Source organism: Mustela putorius, unplaced genomic scaffold (genome assembly GCF_011764305.1).
Source record: "Mustela putorius furo isolate JIRA1106 unplaced genomic scaffold, ASM1176430v1.1 tig00000876_pilon_pilon_pilon, whole genome shotgun sequence".
In the NCBI taxonomy this organism is placed as follows: Eukaryota; Metazoa; Chordata; class Mammalia; order Carnivora; family Mustelidae; genus Mustela; species Mustela putorius.
In genome coordinates this window covers 4,179,736-4,185,921 of record NW_025421506.1, presented here as the reverse complement: position 1 = coordinate 4,185,921, position 6,186 = coordinate 4,179,736, and the positions used below count along the sequence as shown (strand labels likewise).

Genomic DNA, 6,186 nt, shown 5'->3' with positions numbered 1-6,186 from the left:
ACGGTCACAGGCACAGAGGTCCAAACGGCAAATGTGCCAATCACAGAATGGTGTCGTGTTCTAATTTGGGAAGCAGTCCTTGGAGACACACTGAGCTTGGACGAACACAGGTTTCAGGTTGCACAGATCCAATACTGGCCACAGAATAGGCCCTTCCCCTTAGGCTTTCTTCTTGGAAGAAAGAAGCTGGGCACACCCAGTGGAGAGCAGCAGCATTGGGTTCCCGGGGAAGCTCCACTCCCAGGCATATCAACGCTGGTTGGTGGTTTTGAAAGGCTCCTTAATGATGTCATGGGTTGTCCGTCCACTCACATGAAGCCTGACCGGGAGGGGGGCTTTGCTGTGCTCCCCCTCCGTCTGCAGACACGGCTGTGGGGGGATTCTCACCCACAGGCGAGAAGCACCCACAGGCAAGAAGTGCAGGGTGGCCTGTGGATGCCTGAGAAGCACCCACAGGAGGCATGACGGAACTGTACCACTTGAGATGCTATTTCTCCTAAGTGCTCTGGAGTGAGGGAATTCCATTTTGCACAGGTAAGAACAGAGGCCTTCATTTAAATACGGAATTAAAAAAAAAAAAAGGAATAGAGATCTTCAAAGAGTTTCCCACACAATGTCAGTTTTGAAGTTTTGGGCTTCAGATGCATTTCTGTATGTGATATGACAAAGGTGTCCTATGCCTCCTTCAGGTTGAAAACAAATGTTTTGAAACTTGAAGTTTTTTCTGTGTAACTCCTGTCTCTGTAAGGAGAGATGTCTGGAGAGCACTTGTTGTGTTGGGGGACAGTTGACTGAGATTTACATGCCCCTTTCAGTTTTTTTTTTTTTTCCTGAGCACAGGAATAGAAAAAACTTGGGGAAGAAATATCTGCCAAAATGAATTTCTAATTAGAAAGATTATCATGCCGTCAACGTACATTTCTAATTCTTACCGAGCATTAGCTGTGTGCCAGGAACTGGGTAAAATGTGGTACATGTGACACCTAGTTTAAACCACATGTTTTCCATTTTCCACTGTAATCTTGATCCAGTTTGGGGATGTAAAACGGGTTACACCTTTTCCAGAGCCAGTAGTGTTCCCCGTTTAATGGTTAGCTTCACCATCTGTGTGGACCAGCCTGTGTTGTGGATAGTGAAGGGTCAGCTTTCCTGGCAGAATTCCGTATCACCCCTAGAGGGAGCCAGCTCTCCGTTGCTGTGGAGTAAACTCCCTCCAGACTGAGCCACTGCGGAGTGTGTGTGTGTGTGTGTGTGTGTGTGTGAGAGAGAGAGAGAGAGAGAGAGAGAGAGAGAGAGGGAAAGAGAGACAGAGACACAAGGCAGGGGTGGAGAGTTAGGGCGGACAGACCGAGACAGAGAGATCTATTTAGAGCTCTGATCTGGAATTTTCCTCAGTCCTCATTTGGTATGAAGGTTATGACCCCCAAGCCCAGGAGCTGAACCAGCCACACGTCAAGTGACATGTAGGTTCCTGAGTAGGTGAGATTTTATCTCCTTCTCAACCCTCATCCCTGAGAAGTAATGTCTCCGTTCATCTTCCACAGGTGGAAGAATCTGGAAGTAGATTCTTGATAAACTGTGGCTCAGGAAGGCCATGTTATCAGCCAGGGTCACGAGTGTGGCGGCGTCCTTCAGCCAGAGCTGAGAGAGACTGGGTCATGGGACTCAGTGACGGAAGATTCTGGCAGGACCATGTCCGCTCTGGACCAGAGAAGCCTCGCCAGCCACGGTCAGTACAGAAACACAGCGGGTCCCCTAGGGAGGCTGCTTCTCCCATTCTCTTGACCACCCCTGGTTCAGAGCTGCATATCCAGGCTGAACACGCAGATTTCTGTCAGGATAGCAGGTTGGTGGGGCTCGGCTTCCCTGACAGGACTGTTAGGAGGCAAATACTGCCCTCTCTTGTGTCCCATGTGAGTCCATTCCAGAATTCTCCTGGTCTCCCAGCATCCCTGAGGACGCTGGCTTTGCTACCAGAAGGAGCCGAACTGTACTCCATTCTCCGGGGAGCGGACAGCCTTGTTCTCTCAGGAGGCAGAGCTCTGCTCTCCGTGGTCACTTGTGTAAAAGGAAATCCCCTCAGGGATTCATAAGACTGAAGAAAGTGACAAATGCAGGAAAGACAGGAGAGAAGACCCAGGGGACACCAAAAGGATGTCCAGCGGGCAAAGTGGCTGGTCTCTGGGGAAACCAAGTAAAACCTGGAAGCCGGAAAGCGTGGAAAGTGGTGTGTGAGGTTGACATGGTCTGTGCTGACCTGGATCCGGGTCCCGCACACATGTCGTCTCACTGGATTCTCACGTCGTTTTGAGGTTGTGTCATAACCCACTTCAGAGAGAAAGAAGTGGGGGCTCAGAGACATAATGTGTCTGCCTCAGGCAGAGGCTGAAACCCGGGGCCTGGGCGCGGTGTGTTGTGTGCAGGAGCGGGTGTGGGGGAGGAAAATAGGATTAGCTGCCGACATTCACACCTCAGAAGATTCCACTAAAAACTTGAATAATGGGTTTCTTGTGGAAAATTGGAAACTTCAGCTACATGGGGGTCACATTACTGCCTGAGGCTGGTCAGCGAGGAGGAGGGTGGCTGCCTCAGACAGAGGGGCACCTCCTGTCTTTCAACCCCCTGCCCCCAGCCCCTCACCCAGAGTCCCATAGACCAGGACAGAGAAACTGGCTACTACCTACATGTGTGAAATTTTGTCCTGTGACAGAAATGACATTTCAGGAAGGCATTGGAGTGTGTGACCATGGACTAAGGTACCCCAGTCTACCTACCCCAGAGGTGGAATTCAGTCCCATATCTGAGGCCCAGAGCCCAGTGGTCTCCCAGAGGGTCTAGATAAGCAGGGGTTGGATGGGAAACCCCTCAGGGGTCCATGTGGCTTCATGCCCAGGGGGTCGGTCTGCCCCAAGGGACAGGGAGAGTCTCCCTCCAAACAGTCCCTGGAAGTGACAAGACCCACCTGCAGGTAACTGTAGATCTGCCTGAGGTCAGGGAAGAGCCAGAAGCTGTGTCTGCAGGCCGTGTAACAAGCACAGCCTGGACCTGGAGTAGGGGCGGCTGGAGACAGCTGCACGTGGAGCCCGAAGCCTGCCCCTCCCAGGGCGGCCAGCATACCCGTCACCTCCTGACACTCAGGGAGCAGTATCAGGGCAGTCGTCAGAAAGGCAGACTACGGTGCACATAGGAGGTGCCATGAGAGCCTCCTTGGGTAGACAGGATCCATGGGGCCAAGGTGGCTTCCAAGAAATGTCTGAATCCAGCTCTGTCAGTGCACAGAGACTCTGCTATGCCTGGGGGGCCATGCTCTGCTCCCTCCCAGGCCACACCCCTGGTCCGCACAAGCCCTGTGAGAAGGGCCAGGCCTGTTTCCTTTCCCTGGGAGAGAGACCCCCGTGGGCACCACAGATCACTCAGACTTAGACGCCTGGCCCTTGGCGCTGTTGGCTCCTGAAGGTGCAGGGGGAGAAGGGCCGAGCCACTGGGCAGGACGCAGGAGCGGGGGCACGTGTGGATCCCGGCTGCTCCGTGTGCACCTGCTCGGGGCCCCTGGGTCTTCCCCACTGAGCTGGTCTGGCGGCCACACCCAGACTCGCTCTGCGGCCAGCGGAGGGTCTGGCTGTGGCCTTGTGGGGCTGCAGCAGGAAGGACATACCCAGAGCAGAGGGGGAGCAGGTGTCCCGGAGGAGCCTGCAGGGGAGGCGGCCTGCGGTCCCCAGAGAGGAACACAGGGGCGCTCTGTCTCTGCTCAGGGTGCCCAGGGGGCTGCTCCACCGGGCCTGCCGCTTCACACCACTAGGGGTCAGCAGTTAGCAACGATGAATGGTTTCCCTCTGGTGCCTCTGTCTCTGTGTGAAATTATCATTTTTATGATACGGGACACAAACGCTGTCCTAACGAGAACTCAGTGAGGTTCAGGAGTGCCTTCCAAATTCTGTCTGTTCTGCCTGGGACAAGCTGGCCTGCTGGTGGGTAGAATCTCTTCGCGGTCAGCCTGACACAATCTCACGGCCCAGAGTGGGACAGCTTCATCAACCTCATTTAGGGTCCTGGTGGGGACGTTAATGGAAGGACAGTGTCATGGGCACAGTCAGGGGAGCATCGCAGAGACGGTGAAGTGTTCAAGGCCTGGGACAGAAGGAAGCCATTCCCTCCCCTGGGGCAGAAAGACCAAAGGAAGATACTCTGTTCCTGAAAAAGCTGGAGCCCCGGGGTGAAGCTGCTGGGGGTGGGGGGCGGGGGGATGTGTCTGAGTCACAGACATGCAGCTGCTGTCAGAGAATAGAAGGGAGCGAAGAGGAAGTTCATAGTACCTGGGCCTTCTCCCCTCAGCCTGTCCAGTGCCTCCCCTTGGCTGACCCCAACCAGAAGCGAAGTGACAGGGGCGCCTCAGAGATGCAGTCCCCAGGGTCCGCCTCTGGCACTGAGGTGTGGGAGGTGCAGCGGACAGGAAGAATCAGGGCAGCACCCCTGACCCACACGTGGGGGGCCCACGAAGCCAGCCTGAAGCAGCAGGAGGTGGGGACAAGAGTGTCCCAGGAAGGGACAAGGCGCGGGCCAGGCTGCTGGGGAGGAGACACAGAAGCTGCCCTGTTCTCACCGCCTCCTGTCCACCTGCAGTGTCCTGAAGTACCTTGCTCCTTCCTGATAATTTTCCCGGAATTCCTCACTTTTTAATCAGTTATTTAAAAAAACTACTATATTGATTGTCCTTTCTTTTAAAAAGCACGCATTTATCCAAAATATGTATTTCTTTTTCTCTTGTCCCTGTTAGACCACGTCTTCAGCTTACCTATTTGGTATTTGTAGGAAGGACTCCCATGCACGGACTCCCACTGTATCCCTCATAAACAGACAACATGTGAGTGCCTTTGCAGAAGAGGGTGTGTCTGAGAGCAGCCGGGTCAGCCAGGAGCTGTCGCCAGGAGACGCCTCCTCTCTGTCCCTTGCTGTCTGCTGATCACCGCTGGAGGTGCTGCGTTCTGAGCTGGTTTGTCCCCCAGTAGTTTTTGTGTTTCACTTGGCAAGGAAAGGGGAGGAAGGAACCCTCTTCTGAGTCATTTCACGGCTGGTGGTTTTTTCACAGAAAGACGTGTCTTTGTTGCTCTTGTTTAAACGTCGGCGTGCAGGTCCACACGGCACCTGCCCATGGTTCCCTTGCCTCATTCCTGAGCATCTCAGGTAGAAGGTGACACAGCTGCAGGTGAGGAAGGCCTGTGGGAGAACTCGGAAGACCCCTACCCCGTGGCGTGTGGCAGTCTGTTGTCATCGGTGCACAGCGGACGATTTTCACATCTAGCTCCTGGTTCCGTAACCTTGTGTACTTGAAGTCCAACAAGATGAAGGAAGTCAGTTTCCTTGCAGTGATTTTAAGTTGTGATGGAGTTTTAAGTTGATATGAGGGAACGTGTCCTAATTCTTCTGTCCTGGGAAGCATGTAATGTTAATGTTCCATTCCATGTGTGTATATGTGTATATATATATAAATATGCAGTATGTATATACATATATATGAATACAGGTATTTTTACTTAATCTATAAAATGTAGTAAAAAGATGTTGGTTTCTCACTTCTCTTTTTTCTCTTTTTTTTCTTTTCCCTCTTTTTAGTATAAATAAACTATTGCTTGTTGCATTCGATTGTTGGTCTTTCATTCAAAAGGGATCGTTTATCTCTGTTTTATTTTCACCCCGCGGTACCCACAGAGCGGACAAACCACACTGAAGTCCAGAAAGTCAGTCAACCTGAACCCCCGTATGGACACACCCACCTTATTTGGGAGGCGTTGTGACTAAAACTGGGAATGGTACAGGGAGATGGGAAGAGCCCAGAGGGTTTTCACCTTTGTTGTTACTCAAAGAAGGGAGACCCTTCCCTTGTCCTTGCCTGACCCAAACACAGGCGGAATCCTGGAGTCCTGGCGCGGGCACTCGGGGAGATTGGTCCATACAGATGTGCGGAGAACAGCCCACAGAAGCGAGAGAAAACCTACACTATCTCCTGTCCAGATTGGGGAACAGAGGCATAAGGTGGAAATGTAGGTCATTGCTGTGTTGGTAGTTCATTGAAATATTGAAGTTGCCTCCTGGCTCCTAAGGCAGTCAGTCAGCTCTGTGGTTTCCTGGAACAGAAATGGGAATTCTTTGTTGCATTCTAGAAATACTTCATATTGAAACTATTGTAGA

General features: G+C 52.4%; 1 long non-coding RNA gene across 1 annotated transcript; it reads left to right on the top strand.

Annotated features, from left to right (window-relative positions):
* Nucleotides 1-201: 201 nt before the first annotated feature.
* On the top strand, nucleotides 202-5,535 carry LOC101673409. Its single transcript, XR_201450.3, has 3 exons — nucleotides 202-534; nucleotides 1,545-1,729; nucleotides 4,775-5,535. It is a non-coding gene; the product is annotated as an uncharacterized LOC101673409 (long non-coding RNA).
* Nucleotides 5,536-6,186: the final 651 nt, after the last annotated feature.